The sequence below is a fragment of the Meles meles genome, chromosome 6, assembly GCF_922984935.1.
Source record: "Meles meles chromosome 6, mMelMel3.1 paternal haplotype, whole genome shotgun sequence".
Taxonomy (NCBI): Eukaryota; Metazoa; Chordata; class Mammalia; order Carnivora; family Mustelidae; genus Meles; species Meles meles.
The window spans coordinates 100,303,938-100,327,695 of NC_060071.1; the positions used below are offsets into that span (position 1 = coordinate 100,303,938).

The window sequence follows — 23,758 nt, forward strand, 5'->3', positions numbered from 1 at the left end:
GGAGGTAAAATTGTGCAAAAACATAGTTTACCAAGGGAACATGAATTTAATTTATTTTGAAGTTAAATGTCTTTAAGTTGTCACTATCTGTTACGTATTAAATGTACTCTAATGCCAGAATACGAACACCTTACTATAAGAATATAAAAAATATCATTGCAGTGATATAGAGGACAGTGGTCATTTTCTGATTGGAATCTATCTTCACAGAAGACAATTAACCCTCAAAATTCAATGGTCCTTGAAATCACTAGTGGCAGTTTCCATAGTCTGGCAACTCAAATTTTCAGGAACAGGGGCCTTCAGTGCTGATTTTCCATCATGAAAAAATATCCATGCCTTGTTGTTACGTTCCAGAGAGAAGACATTTCATCCAAAGCAGTGTATGTGATATCCAAGAAAACTGTGGAAAGGTATCATTTTAGAGAAGGTAAAAACAGACACACCTCATGCAATACACAATCTAAAGGATTGGAGGTCAGAGATTAAACCCTATTGACAAAAAACATAGGCACGAGCAAATCTTCATTCAGAAAGTTGCCTGCTTTAGAACTCTCCATGAGCAACTAAAAGGAAGCAAGGAACATTTTTCAAAAATTTGCCGAGGGAATAACGCTTCTCAGTAAAGGACAATAATTTCTTATAACACGGATATCTTATTACTACATCTGATCTTTTCATGGTAATATAGTACTTTCAAGTACTTTGTTTCTCCCAGACTCAAAAAGTCCTAAAACAACCATATCCTCCAGAAGGTATAACTTGAACTTAAACAAAAAGATAACAGAGAATATTAATCTTACTATTAAAAGCAACAACTTCTAAGTATAACTGCGAAGAAAATATATGAAACCACAATGTAGCCTAATCTGCTTTCACTGAATATAAATGGAGAGAGCTTTTGCTGGTCTCTAGATCTGAATCAATCATCAGAGCAAAATCTACCAAAAATTATTTTAAGGCTAGAGACAGCTACATAATTTGGAGATATGAGTGTCCACAAACCAGCATTAACAAATGATTCTGTACATTTATATACCCAACAACTTCAAACAACCAAAGAAATTCCTAAGTACTTGTGCTAAGCATGATGGTATGACTATATACATATTTTCTGATTTCAATCTACAAGGCTACATTATAAAATCTAGTATTCTATTCACATTTTATATGTAAGGAAACAGTCTCATAAAATATACACATACACAGAGATAAGAATACAGAGTTGAATGACTTCCCCAAGATCACCAAGCCGGCTAAAAGTACAAAGAGGATTCAAATCCAAGTAAGATAACCCAGAATTTCTAATTCTATCCACCATGCAATGCCGGTTTTGTCTGTGGTTAAGATGCTCATAGTTAAAAAATTCAGTATAAACAGTTTTTATTTAGGGATAAGCTATTTAACTTTGGACACTAAATTATTTAAGATAATTGACTGGCAGGCGCCTGGGTGGCTCCATGGGTTAAGCCTCTGCCTTCAACTCAGGTCATGATCTCAGGGTCCTGGGATTGAGTCCTGCACATCAGGCTTTCTGCTCAGCAGGGAGCCTGCTTCCTCCTCTCTCTGCCTGCCTCTCTGCCTATTTGTGATCTCTGTTAAGTAAATAAATAAAATCTTAAAAAAAAAAAAAAGATAACTGACTGGCATGATTGTCAATAAAGAAAATGAATAAGAGAGACATAGCAAAATACCTTGAGAGAAAATGACCTCTCTTCTACAGTTTAATCCCTTCTGGAATAACATAGCCAAACGGTCACTTAAAATAACTAGTATAAATTGTAATTTTACATGCTTTTCTAAGACTAATATCCCTGTAAAGACTAAGGAAAGAACTTGTTAAAACTTAAAAAAATGCCCAAGAAAGGTCACACCACTCTTACCTCTAAGAAATCAAAATACTGTTATTTTAAATGTGCAGTTCTGTATAAAAATGCCCTTATGTAGTATATTATATGAAATACAAACCAGTATAAAGTCACCATAGAAAATGTTATTCAAATTTTGACTGCAAGATAGTTTTAGATCGGGCAAATGTCAGATTTCAGATGTGATATATATAATCCTAAATGCTAGCTGGTCTCCTTTCATTGTTCTTTTTGAATGAACTATCATGCTAATTGCATAGTTCTGTTCCCACACTGCCTTTGGCGCAGCAAACAGCAACACGCTCAGATTAAATGTCTGTGCGGTTACCCGAGGAGATGAAATGACACAACTCTGATTCTTTGGCTTACCGTCTCCTTTGTCATCATCATTCTCAATCAAATCCTGCCAGGCTTTGAACATGTGATTATGGTCTTCAAAGCTACAACAGAGTCAAAGAAGCTGGCCTAATGATGCCTAACACAAAGAATTTAGATGAAGCCCCTGACATCCAGAGGCAGAAATACTCAGTAGTAAAGAAATTAGTGCTAATAACTCTGTGCGCATCCACAAAATACGCCTGTGCATACAGATGTGTGTGTAGACATAATTTTTAGATATCAATGTAAAACCCATTTTGCAGTTGAAATCATTCGAAATAAATATAATCTGAGCAATAGGAATGAGGGGCAGAGAGAATTCAAGGATGATAGTTTAGAAATCCAGTTCTGCTATGAGAGAAGTTAGGAACAAACAGTACCTAGAGTGATTCTTAGCACCTTAAACAGAACCTTCTCTTCTGTGTTTCTTTGAAGATGGATTTGAGTTTAAGGCAAACATTCATCAAATGCCTACCAAATGTGAGCTTCTCTAGTTCCTGCAATCCCCAATGCTCCGTAAAGGAATAGGAATCACAGATCTCCCAAATTATTTCACCCTCAGATTTAGTCAGCTTACTTCTACATAAGTTGAAGCCAGACTTCTCCACAGATTTTCAGAGCCATAAGTCCTACCAACGGAGTCTGGTGCCTTCATCTTGAGTGTCTTTGAACATTTAAGACACAACGTGTTCAAAATTAAGTCTTGTATTTCCCCATCTCTTCTTCTTTCATCTTTAGGATTAAGCCCAATTGGCCCCTTGTTCTACGGACAAGATCTTGAGAAATGGAATCCACACACACCAAGCATTGGAAAAATCACTCTTCCTCTCTCACCAGGCATATCCATTTTCCAACTTCTATAGACCCTTTCTTCAGACTGCCTCTTCAGTGAGTCCTCCCTCATTTAATATTGACACAAATATGTCCATTCACGGCCTTATTACTTCTTATGTTAAGAACCACCATGCTGGTTCCTCTGCCTGCAATACACTCTCCCCACTCAACTCTACTGGTGCTTTTATAAACATTCGCTCAAATATCGTTTCTTCTAAAAGTCCTCTTGTCTTGGGGCACTTGGGCACCTCAGTCAGTTAAGTGTCTGACTCTTGGTTTTGGCTCAGTCATGATCTCAGGATTATGAGATGGAGCTCCTCGCTCACTGCAGAGTCTGCTGAGGATTCTCTCTCTCTTTCTCTCTCTCTTTCTTTCTGTGTCCCTCTGTCCCTACCCCACTTGTGCACATGCTCTCGCTCTCTCGCTCTCAAATAAATAAATAAATAAATAAAATCTTTTAAAAAACCCAAAGCCTTCCTGTCTTCTGCTATCGTCAAATCTTTTGTGCACTTCCTTTATTGCACGTATCACATAAAATCACAGCCTATGTACAATAGAAGCAGGAGGACCACCTCTCTGGTTTACAACTACATATACAGAGCTTAGTAGGACTTGCACCTCTAAAGTATGTTACCAGGGGCACCTGGGTGGCTCAGATGGTTAACCATCTGCCTTCAGCTCACGTCATGATCTCTGGGTCCTGGGATGGAGCCCCATGTCAGGCTCCCAGCTCAGCAGGGAGTCTGCTTCTCCCTCTCCCTCTCCAACTCCCCCTGCTTGTGCTCTCTCTCTCTCTGTCTCTGTATCTCTCTCAAATAAATAAACTCTTAAAAAAATAAAAAAATATATTATGATACATTTCTTGAGTAAACAAATTTGCAAATTTTTTTAAATTTTTCTGCCTCTCCTACTATAACTCCTCAAGGCAAGATATTCATTTCATTATTCCCAGTGAATGAAATAAGCAGGTATTCTATTTTTTTTTGTTTTATTCATTCAACTAAGAAATTGCAAAAGTAGATGAATGCACCTATACATATGTATGCATCTAATGCAAATTAAATATGTCTAATCTTGATGTACTTGAAGTCAAGCCAAGAACTCCATAGTATTATCATGGATACAGATCACTACCTTGATGCCTGTATTACCATAGTTTGCCTGTGCAAAGAATAAAATAGGTCCCTTTGTCAAGTATATGTAAGTCTGATTCCAAAGCATGATCGATTGCTTTCTCACCTATATTATCAACTCTGCTTATTTATCACTGAGTCAGTGAATTTTTCTAAAGATGTCTCACCATTTCTACTTACTTAATTCTAAGGGTGAATGTGACTATAAAAGGTAAATTACTGAAAATGCTATAACGAGGGGATCAAGTATTAGAGAAAAAGGGAAGTGAGAGAGAAACTCTAAAGAAAGAAAGTGATACTAAAAGGAAGCAGTATTTGACTAGAGAGCTGAATGATGACTAAGAGTTCAAAAGTCCAGGTCACACTTAATAGGAGATCAATGGAAAGATTGATGAGCAACTGGCTGTCCTCTAACTAGCTATTTGTCGTCATAAGAATTTAATCCTCTGGGTATCAATTTGGGTTGGTATTATGATAACCCCATAAATGTGATATGGAATAATCAGAAAGTTTTACTTGATTCCCATGTAACAACATACTAATACTTCATTCCCACGTAACAACTTGAGCTAAGCTTCTCAGGTACCTAACATAAAATGCCACTACAGAACTACTATATACAAATTCACTTACCTGTCCCTTAGTTTAACTTTCTTGAAAGAGAAAAGAGAAGGCAAAGATAGGAGAAAAGGGAGAAGAGAAGAGAGAAAAGAATCCGTAGCATTTGTACATGAGAATAAAAGCTAGAAGCCAAGGAAGGAGTGAAGAGTGAGGGAAGAGCGCCATAGTGTTTAATTATCTCATTCCAGTTGTGACAGGGAAGTAGGAAAAAGTGAGAACTGGGCTGAAATCAGAAGGTGAAAGGCTCCTCTCCCAAAAGGAATTTGTTCTCACAGATTTGGACTACTTTGTTTATAAAGAGAGGATGGACTCTGGAGACAGACTGCCTAGATTCAAATCCTGAATCAGCCATTTACGATCTTGGCAACCTTGGGCAGTTCTTTTTATTTCTCCCTTCTCAGTCTCCTTGCCAGTAAAATGGGGGATTATTGTGGTACTTATCTCACTGGATTGTTATGAGAACTAAATAAATTAATATTCTCAAGACAATGAGAACAGCCCTGGAACTTAATGAGTACTATACACCTATGTGTGTTAAATAAATGTGTATGCATTTTAAGATGACAAAATGAGCTCAAAAACATGACTTTCCAACAAACCAAAAATAGTCAAGAACCTACATCCAGCAGCCATTCCACAGGAGGACTTAGAGATTCAGTTCCCACTCATTAACCATCAGATATATCTGAAGCAAAAATCAACATCTTCTCAACCTCATACACATAGCTAGGCAAAAACAACTTCATATCGTCCCTTCCAGTTCCTAACCCCCCACCACCACGAGAAGGCTTAGAGCCCTCGCTGCTCCTCACAGCTCCCTACATTATACCATAGACATTGTAAGTACTCTAACCTCTACTAATTTAAAAAAAAGTTAACTTTGTAAATAACAATCCAAAGATTTCTATGTGGAGAGAATTGTGTATATATTTATTGGAATTACTATTTAACAATATTTTAAAAAATAAAATAACGATTTCTTTTGTGATGAGTTCAGACTTTTGAGACAGATTGGGTTCAAACCCTACCTATGTTTACTAGTTATGGAACTCGGACTTGGCCTGTCTTGGCCTCATTTTCTCATATATCAAATGAGGATATCGACAATGTATGAATGTATGTATGTATATAAAGCACTTGGAATATTATGTATATGTAGCACTTGGAATATTTTTTCCAAAGATTTTATTTATTTATTTATTTGACAGAGAGAGATGACAAGTAGGCAGAGAGGCAGGCAGAGAGAGACAAGGAAGCAGGCTCCCTGCTGAGCAGAAAGCCCAATGCTGGGCTAGATCCCAAGACCCTAGGATCATGACCTGAGTCGAAGGCAGAGGCTTTAACCCACTGAGCCACTCAGGCACCCCAGCACTTGGAATATTGCCTGGCAAATATCAAGTGCTAAGTGAGCTTTTGTTATTAACATGATTGTTATTCTGGATAAAGCACAATGACTATGCTCCTTCCCTTTGCTGATGAGAAATCATACTCTACTTGTAAAAAAAAAAACCAAGCCAAATATATAATGGATTCTGCGCATGTTCCTTTATTTTAAATTCTGTTCATGAAGCAAAAGGAAAATATTTTAAAGTACTACATTATACCATTTTAATAAAATGTCTATCGAGTTGAAAGATATTTAATGAGCAGACTATTTTAGCATCTCTGGTACTTCTTGTCAATCATTAAAAATGATGCAGAAATCACTAACATTCACCATTTTTGTACATGCATATGCAAATCACTGATTTCTCTATGCCCATCAGGTTTAGTGTAGGGAAGCTAATGATGTAAATATGAAATGGCAATTTCTTCCCAATAATTTCTCAATATTCATCTCTCAGAAGTAGTTTAATATGCAAGGGAATAGCATTCTAGTTATTGGAATATAACCTTGCATCTTTTTATCACCAGCCATTCAAAATATGGGAATTAAGCAGGTACCAACTGTTAACAATACTTGATGAAAACTCTTAATCTTTCCTTAAAAGCTCTGCTGTATACCTAAAATATCAAGAAGTCATAATTTGACTGGCAGTTTCTCTATATAATAATGATCTTTTACTAGAATAACAAAAATGTCACTTTTTTGTTTTACTCAAAAAGAAAATCCTGTGCTAAAATAAAAATGGAATGGTTGATTCTCCGTTCCTCTTTATTTAAACAGAAATAAAAAATGTGAGGGAAACTGATTAAATGGGTCTTTTTTTTTAATGCAGTAATCACTAAAAGCTCATTACCAAGCACTCTCCTTGTTGGGTATAATTTACATAGTGAAAAGGAGGAAATGAGCCATTAAAAGGTCATTCAGTAGATCAGAGTGTGGAGCAGGTGAGTTTTCTCACGGCTAATTTTAAATTACTTTATTAGAGCATCTATACACATGTAATAAGAATTACAAAGATATGTTTTTATATGAAAACAATCATTTAGTCTATATTTTGGTATCTGGATGTGGTAGACAGAATAAAGCCCCCCAAAGATGTCTACATCCTAACACCGGAAACCTTTAAATATTTTGGTTTATGTAGCACAAGGGACTTTGATGATGTAATTAATGTGAAGATGATCCTGGACTATCTTCCAATGGAAGGATCCCACAGAGTCACAAGGATTCCTATTAAGAGTCAGGCAGGAAGGGGCACCTGGGTGGCTCAGTGGGTTAAAGCCTCTGCCTTTCGCTCAGGTCATGATCCCAGGATCCTGGGATCGAGCCCCGCATCAGGCTCTCTGCTTGGCAGGGAGCCTGCTTCCTCCTCTCTCTCTCTCTCTCTATGCCTGCCTCTCTCCCTACTTGTGATCTCTGTCAAATAAATAAATTAAAAAAAAAAAAAAGAGTTAGGCAGGAATATCAGAGCAGGAATATCAGAGCAGGAGAAAGATTTTAAGATGCTACTATTCTCCCGTTGAAGAAGGAGGAAGGAGACTTAAGACAAAGAATGAGGGCAGCCTCTAGAAGCTGGGGTGAGGAGGGGCGCCTGGGTGGGTTAAAGCCTCTGCCTTTGACTCAGGCCATAATCTCGGGGGTCCTGGGACGGAGACCCACATTGGGCTCTCTGCTCAATAGGATCTCAATCTCTCTCCGCCTGCCTCTCTGCCCACTTGTGATCTCTGTCAAATGAATATATAAAATCTTAAAAAAAAAAAAAAAAAAAAAAGAAGAAGAAGAAGAAGCTGGGGTGAGGAGGGGGAAGCAACACAGATTCTTCCCTAGAGGCCCCAGAAAAAACACAGTCCAATAGACAGGGATTTACAGGGATTTAACCCTGTAAAATCCGTTTCACTTTCTGACCTCCAGAACTGTGACATAACAAATCTGAGCTGCTTTAAGCCACTAAGTTTACAGACATTTGTTCTAACAGTAATAGGAAAGTAATGCACTGTGTTTACAAAAACAACGGAGCTTGCATCTTCACACTCTTATAGCTATCCTTATAGCTCTATTTCTTACAACTATTTCACCATCGAAAAACTATTTTTGCCTCTTTCCTATCTTCAAGAGCTTCTGCATCATCACCTTCATTTTTCTCCCAAAAGTGAAAATTTTAAACAGAAAAAAAAATTGCTTTCAAGGACTTAATTTCAGGCAGACATGTGTGTTTTATTATTACACAATTTTTTTAAGTTCTCGTAAATCTAATACCAGCACTAACAAAAAAGTCTTCACTGATCAAAATAAGATTCAATCAAAATGTAACTCCCAATGTTTCAAAAAAGATTTACAACACAAAAGGAGAAAAATTTCAGTGCCTGGGTGGCTCAGTGGTTTAAGCCGCTGCCTTCGGCTCAGGTCATGATCTCAGGGTCCTGGGATCGAGTCCCTCATCGAGCTCTCTGCTCGGCAGGGAGCCTGCTTCCCTCTCACTCTCTCTGCCTGCCTCTCTGCCTACTTGTGATCTCTCTCTGTCAAATAAATAAATAAGAAATCTTAAAATTTTTTTTAAAAAAAGGAGAAAAATTTCTAGTTTTATCATTTTTTTAAAGATTTTATTTTTATTTATTTGAGAGGGAATGAGAGAGAGGGAATCTGGAGGGGGGCAGAGGGAGAGGGAGAAGCAGACTCCCTGCTGAGCAGGGAGAGGATGTGGGGCTGGATCCAAAAACCCTGAGATCATGACCTGAGAGGAAGGCAGACGCTTAACCAAATGAGCCACACAAGGGCCCCCAGTTTTACCATCGTGAATGCAAAAGCTTTCATTTCTCAAAGAGTCAATGTTAGATACCAAGATATAAATACACACAATATACCAGTATTTTTTACCTGCTAAAGATGTATTGAGGATGGATTATCAAACTAGTTTTCTTAAAGCATACTTCAGGAATCTACACATTCAGTTTTTTAAGGTTTTTATGTATGTAAAACCAGCTTTAAGCTCTATATGCATGTATATACCTATACACAAATATATATACATGTGTGTATATGTATGTATATGGCCATATATATATTTGCTAGTTGGGTGAACATTCATCCTCCCTATTATATTTATTACAATATTTATTCTCCCTAAGTTTGGTATCCTATGAGTAAAATGGGGATAACAATAGTGCACTGTTCATCAAAGTATGCAACATACATGTATTCTTATAAAGTGCCTGACCTACCACAAGAGCAATTTCAATTATTTATGTTATTATTATACATGGTTTTCTGTTTCACAACACTCACCACAAAGTCTGGCACATGTTCAGCAAATATCAAATGCTGGTTTGATTTCAGGAGTGAATTTACATCACCGAGAAGTTTTATTTAAGTGAAACTGTTCAGGGGCATCTGGGTGGCTCAGTCAGTTAAGCACCTGACTTCAGCTCCAGTTAAGGTCCCAGGGTTCTGGGATCCAGTCCCCACAGGGGGCTTCCCCGCTCAATGGGGAGTCTGCTTCTCCATCTTCCCTCTGCCCCTCCTCCTGTTCTCTCTCAGGCTCTCTCAAATAAATCAGAAAAATAAAACAAAAGAAAAGAAAATTGCTCGTGAATCTGAAATTTGAAGCTAGACTCTACTAGTTCCTTATGTCCACATTCTCTAATGTGTATACAGATGATGAACAGTGTTTGAATTCCATGCTTCCATGGGACTAAGTTCAACTCAAGTATTTAGAAGCACTCTACTAACTGCAATTTACATAGATATCTAAATCAGAGGTGGTTCACTAATGAAACACATTGTCCTCTCACAGGAAGTTTGGTTGCTGATGGAAAATGCTGTTTGGATGAATCTCTAGCTCTAGTATTACATATGGCATTCCAATATCTCAAATGAATATACGTTTCATCCATTTGCCAAAATGCATGCCTCTCATAAGCTAGGAAGATTAAAAAGTCTATAATTGTGTATGTGTATTTTGAGTCTGCACATATATTTTAAAGCCTCACCTTATGAAATCTGTCTCAAAGGTTTCTTATTAATTTCAGTGCATGATATTAGATGATCAGTAGTAACATGTGGCCTTTTTCATGGAATTATTTGTTTTATTGCACTGCCTGCATCCTTGTAATGCCATCTTTGGGAAGGTTTTTCCCTGTAATAGTATGAAATAACATTAGATACAAGCTAATAAGGTAAAAAAAAAAAAAATCATTATTTCTTTCAATTCCACTCCACCATTTGACTTAGGGAGTGGATATCTTAAGATATCTTATCTTGGATAAGTAAAACTGAACTTCAGAAACAAACCTTAGCCTTTTATAAACACTGAAGACAATATGATCTCCTTTTGTGGACAAAAGTAGTCATATCACCCATTTTGACAATTATAGTATTCTAGGCAGAGAATAATATTAGTATGATAGGGTGGTTTGCCTCTTTTCTACTACCATAAAATAACATAGAAATTTAATATCCATATGTCCCAAATATATCTTTTATAGATGTTTTAAAAGTTCTGGAGCATTAAACATGAAATATACTGAAATGGAGAATCAGCTGTATGCATTGTAGCATCTTTGTCATCCTTCTGTTTTCTCTTCAACTCTTTAAAGTAATCATGATTAATACAGATGCTTTTTTTTTTTAAAGATTTTATTTATTTATTTGACAGACAGGGATCACAATTAGGCAGAGAGGCAGGCAGAGAGAGAGGAAGGGAAGCAGGCTCCCCGCTGGGCAGAGAGCTGGATGCAGTGGGAGGCTTGTTCCCAGGACTAGGATCATGACCTGAGCCAAAGGCAGAGGCTTTAACCCACTGAGCCACCCAGGTGCCCCAATACAGATGCATTTTTAAAAGCCTAGAAAATATACTATGACTACCATGTCAGATTGTGTCCTCAAATACCCACTCCCATACACACAATTTCTTTTTTTTTTTTCATACACACAGTTTCAAAGTATGTTTCATGTGACTCCTCTGATTCTCTGCCTATGTCATGATGTGCTATTTCACACTGTTAAGAGACAGGAATACAGATTGTAGAGTTAGACATTTTGGCTTCTAATCTGGGCTTTGGCACTTATTAGCTACATAACTTTTCACAAATTATACAATCTGTCTAAGACTCAGCTTCTTCCTCTGAACTCTGGGCTACTATTAAAGAAGTATTTTGAGAAATTTTGAAATAAAATTTCTACCACATAGTTCATTTTGCAATAAATGGTATTATGATGGGCATGATTATAAACTTCTTTGTCTCTTCAACATGAGTATATGTTCTTTGAGGACAAAGATCATTCTCATTATTCTTAGAATGTTTTCTTGGATGTCCGGAAAGTAACATACTATGTCTAATTATTATTTGCTCAATGAATAATTGTAACCAAAAATAGAGAACAATTAAATATTAAACCATAAGGCACTGAAAAACAAGTACAAGAAAAGTTCAAAGGATGGGATCTGAGTGGGCTGGTGTAGTCAAGGAAGTATCAATGGTAGGCAGGACCAGAATTGGAAAGTGGAAGCTTTCCCAGATAGAATAAGACTGGATAAATAAAATTACAAAACGGGGGGCACCTGGGTGGCTCAGCGGGTTAAAGCCTCTGCATTCGGCTCAGGTCATGATCCCAGGGTCCTGGGATCAAGCCCCGCATCGGGCTCTCTGCTTGGCTGGGAGCCTGCTTCCTCCTCTCTCTCTCTCTGCCTGCCTCTCTGCCTACTTGTAATCTCTATCTGTCAAAAAAATAAATCTTTAAAAAAAAAAAAAGATAAAAAAAGAAAAAAAAATTACAAAACGGTCTCCACAGAACATATTTCAGAAGGCTATTTCAACCTAAATGAAGTTTTCATATAATAGTCTACCTAATTTTCTGCTTTTTTCATGTGTCTTCAATACTTCTTTATTAAACCATCTTTAAACCATTCTTTGGAATGTAAACAGAACAGAAAAAAAAATAATGTATTTTAACCTAAAATTATACCAGTAACAATTGTCGTATCTAGAGCCACCAAGTTAACAGTGATGGTTTATCTATGTCTTCCAATCTCATGTCTTATACCTAGAACATTTATGTCTTTAGAAATATCAATACACTAGAAAATTTCTAAAATCAATTCCATAAAATACTTGTGTATTCATTGGATTAATTAATCATTATTTCTATGGTCCTAGTGATTCAGAGTAACTTTTACCAAAAGATCCATGTGATAATTTGTTCTTCTTAAGGAATAAGGGGGAAAATGTTTAACATAGAAAGAATTTTCCTATTGCTTGTTATCCTGAGACTTTAATGAACATTATCTATGACAAATTTAGAGATCATTCATAAATCTTTCCATTCATTATCCAGCCCCTAATAAAATAACTGTTATGTCAGGCAAACTGCAAACTGCTCTATGTCAGAGCAGTCCTTATCCTTCTGGGCTACCCAATTTAGTGGGGAAGATACATATCAAACAAATTATTTCACAGATAAATACAGAATAATAAATCATAAAAACCACTCAGAGATAAAATATACAAAGCTTATACACAGGCTTAACAGTGAACTTAAATTTAAATCAAGTAGATGATCATGGAGGGCTGCTCTCTTTAATCTGAGAACTGAAAAATCAGAATAAATTAAGCAGAGAGGACTGGGAGGGGTAAGGGAAATGTGATGGTTAATTTTATGTGTAAATGTGATCGGGTGGCCAGTTATTTGATAAAACACTGTTGAGTATTTCTGTGAAATCGACATTTAATTGATAAAATGAGTAAAGCGACTGGTTCATTCTAATATTGGTGGGCCATATCTAATCAGTTGAAGGCTTAAATAAAACAAAAAGCTGACCCTCCCCCAAATAAGAGTGAACTCCTCCTGTCTGACTGCTTTTCTGCTAGGACATCAGCTTTTTCTTGCCTTCAGATACAAACTGAAACACTGGTTGCTTCTGGGTCTCAAGGCTCCTGGCCCAAAGACTGGAAGTATACCATCTTCTCTCTTAAGTCTGCAGCTTGCCAAGTGCAGATCTTAGGACCTGTCAACCTCCATAATCACATGAGTCAACTTCTTATAATACATCACTCACACTGTAGATATAGATAAAGATATAGATATAGATACAGATGTAGATACAGACATCCTACTGGTACTGCTTCTCTAAAGAATCCTGACTAATACACAGGAGAAAATGTAAGAGGAAGAGATAAGCACGTGCAATGACTATGAAGTAAGAAAGAGTTAATGCTTTTACAGGATGAAATAAAAACAATTATATCTCCACCACAATGCATAGAGAAAGAAGCAATTCAAGATGAGGCTAGAGGTAGATACATCTTAAAGGATGTAAGGATATAAGGATGAGGGTAGAGTTTCAAATTTATCTTCATAATGAAAAACTACAGAATGATTTTTAAAGTAAAGAAGTGATATCATCTGATTTGTTTTCAAAAATCATGGAGGCTTTATGTATGGAGGTGTATGAAGTAGGGAAGGGGTTCTTCACAGAGGTTAGGGAAGACTAGTTAAGAAACCAGGGCATCTACAGAGACAAAGTATAAAAATGGCATGGATCAGTATGGTGCCAATAGTAGAGCTGAGACCTGTTTCACAGGCCTGATCCACAACAAAGGTGAGAGACTGGTTACAGGGGTATAAAGGAGAGGCCAGGTCAAAAGCATGACTTCCAGGTGGATGATATGATACACTATACAAGTGTACAGACACGGGTGACCTTTAATGAGAAGGGGCAGGCTGAGGAAAAAGATTTAGGCAAAGATCAAGAGTCCAACTACAGACATATTAATTTTTTTTATTAAGATTTTATTTTATTTATTTGACAGAGAGAGAGATCACAAGTAGGCAGAGAGTCAGGCAGAGAGAGAGGAGGAAGCAGGCTCCCTGCGGAGCAGAGAGCCCGACGTGGGGCTCGATCCCAGGACCCTGAGATCATGACCCGAGCCGAAGGCAGCGGCTTAATCCACTGAGCCACCCAGGCGCCCCTGACATATTAATTTTGAGGCCTTCAAGCAACCTAAATAGAAATGTGAATGTGGCAATTACCTATATTGGTCTGGAGCCCAGAACAAAGATCTGATATGGAGCACAAGTTTGAAAGTCATTAGATAGAGATGGTATTTAAAATGCCCAAAACAACAGGGTACAGAGTGAGGAGAAAAGACAGGGACAAGGTCAGAACTCTGAGAATCTGTAATATCTTGCAATTAAGAAGAGGAAGAACTAGCTAAGGATACAGGGAAACATTATCTATGAAAGATTTTTTTTTTCTGTTAGAAAGTATTATTTCCCTTTCCTATAAAGTACTCTTAGGACATCTCACATTCTTTTGGAATAAGAAAAGCTATTTACATAAAACTTAAATACATAGCTGATATTCTTCTCATCTATTATTCCTGAGAACAAGAGTTCTATTAGACATAATAAATTATTTACAGAGAAACCTGAACTTCCATTATATATATACCTAACAACCAATGAAAGTATCAGATGACATATAAATGTTTTTAAATTATATATAAAGAAGACTAACCCCAATGGTGGGAAATTTACCAAGTAATTTTCCTTTATCTTCAAATATTAATTTATTCAACATTTATAGTATGTATATGTTCTCACATAGAATTAGACTTTGACTTATAAGTGTAAAGCTTATAAAGATGACAATAAAATTGTTTCAAATTCATATAATTACTTCTTGAGAGAAAACAAGTCCTGTCAAATACCAACAAAACAGGAAAATGGTGGTTGGGTAAGAAAATAGTATCTTAAAATTTTTTAATAACTTTAAAAATTGCAAAGATCTTTCTGGCATCACACACACACACACACACACACACACACACTTCTCCAGAAATTAAAAATTGATAGTGAAAAGAAAATATATCACTTTTATTTTTTTCAAAAAAGTTAAAATGAATAAAGACTAAGATTCAAACTCAGAAATAAGGATCTCAAAAATCCCTAAAGAGTTGGCAGGTATGGCCAACAAATTACCAAACCACAGAGAGTAGCTGAAAGTCTGAGTCAGATTCAGGCTAAGGAAAGGTATGGTCTGACAGACCATCTTCTCTGCATTTTCATCTCCCTAACTTCTAATAAACAATTCATGGAGCTACAGGTGGTAATGAATGCTATACTGGCAGATTCTTACTATCTAGCAAGAATTGTAGATGGACCAAAAAAACAAAAAAAAATCTTATCATAAAAGCTGAAATTGCTACAGTTAAGCTTTTTTAGAATTAAAACATTCATTTTCTATAGAACACAAAAAATATAAATAAGAGAGTAGTTAACAAATTTCTCAGGAGAATAAAATTCATTTATCAAGGTGAATACTGTAGAGACAATAGCTTTTTGCTGAGATTTGCTGATATCTATAAAAAACCGTCTGAGCTCCATGCAATTTTATATATGTCTTACCTAGCTGAACTGAAATGATATACCAAAGGAATGTGTACAATGTCTCAGGTACTTGAGAGTTTAGGGTAAGTAGTTAGTTACCAGAAGTAGAGAATTAGATGTTTATTTCTGGGAACTACCCATTCATTTGAGAAAGACAAGAGGAAGCTGACATTTTTATTGTGTTTGGCAGAAAACTGCCTCTCCCCAAAGATGTCCACTTCCTAATTCCCAGAAAATGTGACTGTATTAGGTTGCAAGTCAAAAAGAAATTACGGTTGCAGGTGTAATTAAGGTTGCTAATTAGCTGATCTTAAAAGAGAATATCCTGGATTATCAGGGTTAGACCAATGTAATCAGAGGGAGATACGACTATGGAAGAAAGGAACAGAAAGATTCAACAGTATGAGCTTTAGAAATTAAAGAATGGGCCATGAGCCAAGATATAAGGGCAGCCTCCAAAAGGTGGTAAGGACCAGGAAGTGGATTTTCATTTAGACCCTCTAGAAGTCAACACAACTCTGCTGACCCCTGGATTAGCCCAATGAGACCCATATCAGACTTCTGACCTATAGATCTATAAGAAAACTGTATTGCTTTGAAGTACTAAGTTTCTGGTTATTTGTTATAACAGCAATAGAAAACAAATACAATCATCAGTTTAAAATGAAATGTGAACACCAAAGAGCCTCCTTGTCAGTAATGGAAACAATCTCATTTCTTACAGAGGGTAAAAGAATCCTGAGGATCATGTCCAGAACTTAATTATAAGGTTAGGAGCTCTGTATACAGTTGAATTCATCTGAAAAGGCTGCTACATCAAAATAAAGAGCTTAACTGGAAAGCTGTGGATATTTAGAAAATGAACATCGTGTTTGATACACTCAACAGTCTCAATCATCAGCCCCCCCCCCCCCGCCCCCGGACTCTATGTGCCTACAGAAGTGGTATACTACTTCCTGTCCAAGGCTAGTGCTTCCTGCTTCCTCCCTGAAGACAATTCAGAAGACAATTCTCTGCAAGAGGACATAAGCTCCTCTCAGGATTTACCACCACGTCCTCTCCCTCCTAAAGGCCAATAACTAGGAGTAAGTCATAACTGACTGGGCACATGCTGAGCCCACAAAGCGAGGAAATGAACAATCAGTGGCTGAAAAGAGCCACAGGACCTAGTGAACACTGCCCACAAAGTCAGTAGAGTAACTTTTGGACTGAGTCTGTGGATGCTGGTCAACAGGGAATGGAACATAAAGTTGGATAACCAGAACCAGTATAGGGCAAACAGCAGTAAATTACCATGCTGACTCAATTTTAAGTTTTTCACCCTCTGTCATAATATCTTCTGAAAGTATCTGAACTTACTGAACACTGTGTAAAATATTACATTAATCCATTATATCTATAACATTCAATTAAGTGAACCAGATAAGCAAAAAGTGGCAACTACTTTACAGGCCTTTGTAAGACACATGTGATCAGAGAAAACAAACACCTTCTCAGTGAAAGTTTTAGGGTCTAAGGCCTCACTAACGCAAGGACAACTCTTCCAAAGAACAACTTATTATATCTCACATCACGCATCTATAAGAAGGAAGCAAAATCCCTAAGAGGACTCTTGATTCAGGATGGACATATCCCTGGCCAGAAATACTACTCTCACCCACTTACCATACACCACAGAAGGATGCTGGTTTGGAATACAGATTAAGCAAATCAAAGACTTTAGAGAGGAACAAGTTGCACTGAAGAAATCCTGAAGTTTGGGCCATATGACCTTACAAATTCCGTATCAGAAGTATTTTTGGTGGGAGCAGTCACCATGTAGAGTTCACAGCGAGCCACAAAAAGAGAATCACAACACAGACACCTAAGGTTTTTGAGCAAGCCCATGCTATTTGCAATAGAGAATTATAAATCTAATTTAAAACTAATTTGAAAATTAGTTTATGATGCACTACTGGGCCTTGTTTAGGCAGAATGCCTGATCATAGGCTATTAAAAGGCCTTATAACCAAAAATGTCTATTACAAGCTAAATTTTGTCAGTTAAGTCATACAAGATAAAGCAGGTCCAGTAGCAATCCATTATTAGATGAAAATGGTCCATCTGAGGCTCAGCACCTGAGTAGACAGAGAATGCACATGTAAGATAGACCCCTGCATCTACTGCATCTACCCTGGGTAAAAAGCATTGACTCATTACCCTCAACTCATACCCATGACTTCATGGAAAGTCCCATATAACCACCAAGTCCAATGATGCTCTACGGGTGGGTTGGCTTGGTATGTGGCAAACTAAAAAGGTACTGCACCAGCCCTGAAGCTCCACTAAGGGATGCCTTCAAGCCAGCAAAAAAAGGGAAATCCACTCAATAGGCACAGCTTCAGTAATCACACACTTTGTGTGGAAAGAAAGGTGGCTGGAGAACACACACATACACACATACACACACTCATGGACATGCACTTTGATGGTAGTACATACATTGGCTGTCTAGTGGGATAGAGGACTGGAAAGAGAAATAACAAGTATCAGCAACATTAACTAAGGAGAAGAGACATATAAATGTACCTATGCAAGCAGGCATAAAGTCCACAGATCTTTAAAAATTATTTTTTTTATTTGAGAGAGAGAGTGAAAGCAAGAAGAGAGATCACAGAGGGAGAGGGAAAAGCAGACTCACCGCTGAGTAGAAGCCCAGTGCAGGGCTTGTCCCCAGGACCCAGGGATCATGACCTGAGCCGATGGCAGATGCTTAACTGACTGAGCCACCGAAGCACCGCAAGTCCACAGATCTTCGTCTTGCATGTTACTGCCCCCAACAGTGTATCCACCATGAATAAGGCATGTGGCAGACTGCATTTTCTAAAGAAGCCTGCAAGAGTTTCTCTAATCCCAGAAAAGAAGCCTTCTTCTAATGTGAACAGGACATTATTCCCATCAAGTGGTAGGATCTGTATTCCCTTTCTTTCAACCTATGTGGAATTTTGTCTCTGCCTCCAACAACAGAATACCACAGAATTGACATATGTGACTTCTCAGACAAGACCAAGAGACCACTTCTACCTTCCTGGGATACATGCTCGTAAAATTCAGCCCCCATGCTTGTAACGAAGCCCATACCATGAGAGAGCCCAGATGGAGAGGTCACTTTCAGGTATTCCATCTGCCAACCCAGCTGAGGTCCCAGCTGTCAGCCAGAATCAACCACCTTGCATGGGAGTGATATCTCCAGATGGTTCCAGTCTCCAGAAGTCAAGTCATCCTCTGCTTTCAAGTCTTCCCAGGAAAGGGCCCAGAAACTATGGGGCAAAAATAAGCCATTCTGGCTGTCCTTTATATGAATTCCTGGCCCACACCATCCATGAACATAACAAAAAGGCTATTTTATACCACTAAGTTGGGATGGTGTTTTACAGAGCAACAGTAATTAGAGGAAGGTAATAAGGAGCCTAATAGACAGAATGACTTGACCAGTTGACATCAGTCGGCTTGCTGTCAATCACCACAGTATTGGTTCAATAGGTGCCCAGAAGGAAGCAGCCATAGAGAAACATATGGCAATATGCATATACCAAGCCACAGAAGCTCCCATTCATCAAGGTTTATCTAGCTACTGCTGCTGCTAAGTGTCCAACTGACCAGTAAGATGGACCCTGATATATGCCATTCCTGAAGGAGAATAACCAGTCCTTTGGTGTTAATTGACTACCTTGGATCCTGTTCATCCATGAGAGAGCAGAGTCATCCTCATTAGAACCGACACATATTCCAGGTATGGGTTTAGCTCTACTGTCTAACGGTCTCTGCAAGCACCTCAGCTCAAGATCTTTCAGTATACGCCACCTACCCAAACAGGAGCCCTCATAAAATTGCACTAAACAAAGGGATCCACTGGAGAGGATAAAAAGGTGTAATGATGAATGTGATCATAAAATTCACTGGTCCTATTCATGTGCCACTCAAAAGCTACTGGCTTGAAAGAATAATAGAACAGCCTTTTGAAGGAGCAGCTGATATAGCAGCTTGAAGACAATGCCCTGAGTAGACTGGGCACCACACGCCCAGGATCTGGTATAACCCTAAGTTAATGACCATTATGTGGAGCTGCATCCCTAATAAGTAGAATATACAAGTCCAAGAGCCCCATTTAACTTCATTCCTAGAACTACATGGGATACCTGTACTTTCAGTCTCCACAATTCTAAATTCTGTGTGGCTAAGATGTCCTGGTCCCCAGGGGGTAACACTTCCCCAGGGACAAGAGCCAGAGCTCTGAACTCCTGTGAATATTGCCAACTAGCCACTGTGGGCTAAAGACAAATAGGCCAAGAAAGGAGACACCTTTCACACAGAGATAATTAACCCTGATTGCTAAGAAAAGGCAAGACTGCTGTAACACAATATAAGGATGGAAAATGACATCTGGTAGCAGGGACCCACTTAAATATCTGTTTATGCTCCCCTACTGATTCTGAAAGCAAAATGACTAATGCAGTATCTGTAGAAGCAGTCTGAGATGGGCATTGTGGCCAGAATTCACAGGCCCTTCCTGGTCACTTCAGAGTTACTAGTGGTGGGAGGGGGAGAACCTCTAAAAGGGGTGGTAGAAAAGAGGGTGATAAATGTCAGAAATTGTTGAGATTTGGCATAGCAGCAGGGTCTAAAGTTAAGTCCACTAACTTTTTTCTTATGTTTCCTTAAGAAAAGAAAACTTGCTTCCAGAGGACCAGTTCCCCAATAGGATGAACTCTCAAAAACAACCAAATACAATCACCATAAAGACTGACATCTAGAAAATGTGATGCATCATTCAGAATCCTTCTGCAAGAAGACACCAATTCTCCAGATTCTGAGAGCGTTACCTACTGATTGCTTCCAGTTGAGTTCCTCCCAGGATTTGCCTTCAACCAAAGGGAGCCACCTCACCCAAAACTTCAGAGTACCCATCAGCTCAGCTTAGAACTCTGTTGCAACTGAATCACAGTTCAACTTCTCCCTCTATTCAATCTAGGCTCCCTTCCTCTCTTACAGGTGCTGTTCCCAAGAGTACTCCCTAATGAACCATCTGTATGTAAGTCTTCCTCTCAATGTTCATTTCCTAGGGAACCCAAACTCTGACATGTAGACACCTCATTCTGCCTTGATTCATCCTACTAGTTTTCATGATCTAGGCCCAACTATCTCCTATAACAATAAATCTATTCCAGTGCATTCTGCCTATTTCTAGGCCAATACTATGACCAGGCTAACATACCTGTTCTTCCCCATGCTACCTGAAATCTAATCCCCCAAACCAGCATGCAGTAGTATGTCAGAAGTCTGCTTTAATGGTTTTCATTTATTTGATTTATCAGTTACTTCCCATTTATAGAAATCCTGAATCTTTTATTAATAATGAGCAAACCTCTGCAATACCATGATAATTGCTGGAAGGATGACACCTACATACAATGAATGAGAAGTCGTCAATAGTAAGCCACCAGAAAATATTCTTAGAGCAATCTTAGAATAACCTTTGAAAATACCTAGATTTTAACTTTTCTAACAAGTGAAGATATTTAAATGGCATTTTCAGATTCACAAGGTACTTCAGCCTTTATTTTGTTTAAGGATCTTTATTTCAGCTTTTATAGACATTCATTTGAATGATTATTAATTGCTAGTAAAATATTAAAATAAATGATAAACTGTAACATACAGATGCACTTACATCTTAGGTATATAATTTTATAGCTCAATCATCAAGACACTATCCACCTTCACCCAAATTAAAGTATGCATCTAAGGGATCACGGAATTTAAAAATTTGAAGTGGAGAAAGATAAAAATAGGGTGTACTATCTACTGTAAGTACTCCCAAATATAGTGTTAAATGTGTGAAGTAGTAAAAACATAAAATCTAAGGTTAAACTCTTTTGAACTTTGATTTGACTCATCTTTGACTCTATTCCTTCACAGAGGCTTACAGTTTAATTTGAGATTCTTAGATCACAAAACACATGGGGTGCCTGGCTGGGTCAGCTGGGAGAGCATGTGGCTTTGATTTCAGAGTTGTGAGTTCAAGCCCCATGTTGTGGGTAGAGTTAACTTAAAAACAAACCAACCAACCAAAAAACAAAAACACAAACTTTAGGGAAAAAAAAGATTAAAAAACACATGATGGCCCACTCCATTTTGAGAATATTATCACAATTTTCAGTATGCAAAAAAGTCGCATTATCTCAAGAGTTTCAAGTATCTGTTCAGGTATGAAGGAGTCATTGTTCAGAGAAAAATTCACTAAATTTATACTTCTCCATGTTCTGTTGAAAATACAACAGAAGCAACACAGTCATACTCCAGAATGAATTAATGAAATGTGAATGTATAATGAACTCCAGGACATTGCTCTCTGCAGCCAGACTGAATTAAGAGTTAAAGTTCTAAAGGCTCAATTGCCTCTGAAAATTTAGGGGGTGGTTATCAGTTAAAGAAAACATCAGCTGCTTAGAAATGCATGGCACTACAGCCGAATATAATACCTTTCCTGTTCTCTCTTGAAATGGTTTCCTATCGAAGCAGTTTCTGTATCAATCACACAATAGCCAGAATGGTACAGGGTTATACTATACGACACAATCACTGCATTCAAAAAGTATCGGAAAAAAAAATGGCTTTTATGGCAGCAAATGCTGTAGCTAAAAGCCTAAAACAAATCACTAAACTGCACTAATTTGTAAGCTTTGAGGTTTGAGGAACTCACTGGCAGCTAAGAGAAGAACAGAGCTTGCAATCAACTGTCCTCTTGAGCACAACAAGATTTTTAAGAAAAGGAACCCGCTGATATAGTCCCCTCAATTAACTCTGTGCAAAAAATGTCCAAGCAATACCCAGAGGGAACTCAAGGCAAAATCAGGCCAAATATGACATTTAACTATCAATCTTACCAAGGCCAGTGATTGTTAATCAGCCTGGGGAAAAATAAAGTAGTACACTCCACAGTGGTTATTTTTTATAAGCACATGCCTACTATTTTACATGGAAGAAAAGAACTACTTCTGCAGAATATCTAGTAGAACCATGTCTTCATTTTTACAGGTCACTAATTATGAATAAGCCTAAAATATCCTATTGGTCCAAAAATAAATTATACCAGGGAGAGCCCTCAGTATGGGCATTTTGGTTCTAAAAAAAAAGGGGGAAAAAACCCCAAAATTATAAATCCTAACCTCTTTTCTAAGAAAGAAAACTGCATGATATAAAATGCTGACATTAACTACCTATATACTTTCCTCAGGCAAAAAGCTAGAATTTACCCAATTTGCATTTCAAACATACACTGTTTGAGGTAAGTTTCATGCATGGAACATGAGCTAGCTAACTTGCATGTTTTAATCATAGTTATAAACACCCACATACATGAATGTAACTTAATAGTACACATAAGAATACAAATATTTATTTTTACATATACTTCAAATCTGATTCCAAATTTAGTCAACAGTAACCATCCAATGATTATTTAATTTCTCATCCATCTCATTCCAAGATTAAAGTATAGCACAACAGACATAAAACTCCTAGTACAAGGTATGACAATAGTAGACAATTAATAAATGGCAATTATTTTATGGAAAAAATACTATATCCTTTTTAAATTATTTTTCAATAATAAAAGGAAAAAGAAGGTAGATCATCCAAGTTACTTAAATTTAGTTTATGGACTAATTTGAACACAGAGAAAAGGGGGAAAGACCTACTATAAAGACCTGGCTAACAGACAAGAGAGATGGTCTTCTCAGCATACCAGTAACATTGGGCTTCAAGTGTATTCCTCGCTGTACTGCAAGTAAAAGAGACTGCAAGCGTAGTGCTATTATGCAGCTAAGAAACATTTCTCTCCTATCAAGTGCAAAAAAAAAAACAGACGGGAAGAGAAGTGATGTGAGCTTCTAGAGTAGTATTTTAAACCTGTGAACAATTAAGAACATGAAAGTATCACAAAATGATATTTAAAAACAAAATGAAAGTTAGGTAAGAGATTGCATGTTCTGCTGTTAACACTGAATCAGCGTCACCTTGGCAAGGAAAGCTGGAAAGCCACTGGATTCCTCCTGCTTAATCAAAAGTATAGCTACTAACCCACGACACCCACTCTATGGATATACAAACAC

At 37.6% G+C, this 23,758-nt stretch overlaps 1 protein-coding gene across 2 annotated transcripts in view; it reads right to left on the reverse strand.

Annotated features, from left to right (window-relative positions):
- MDGA2 (MAM domain containing glycosylphosphatidylinositol anchor 2) overlaps positions 1-23,758 on the reverse strand; it is an 878,646-nt gene that overhangs the window by 843,162 nt on the left and 11,726 nt on the right. The window lies entirely within an intron of this gene.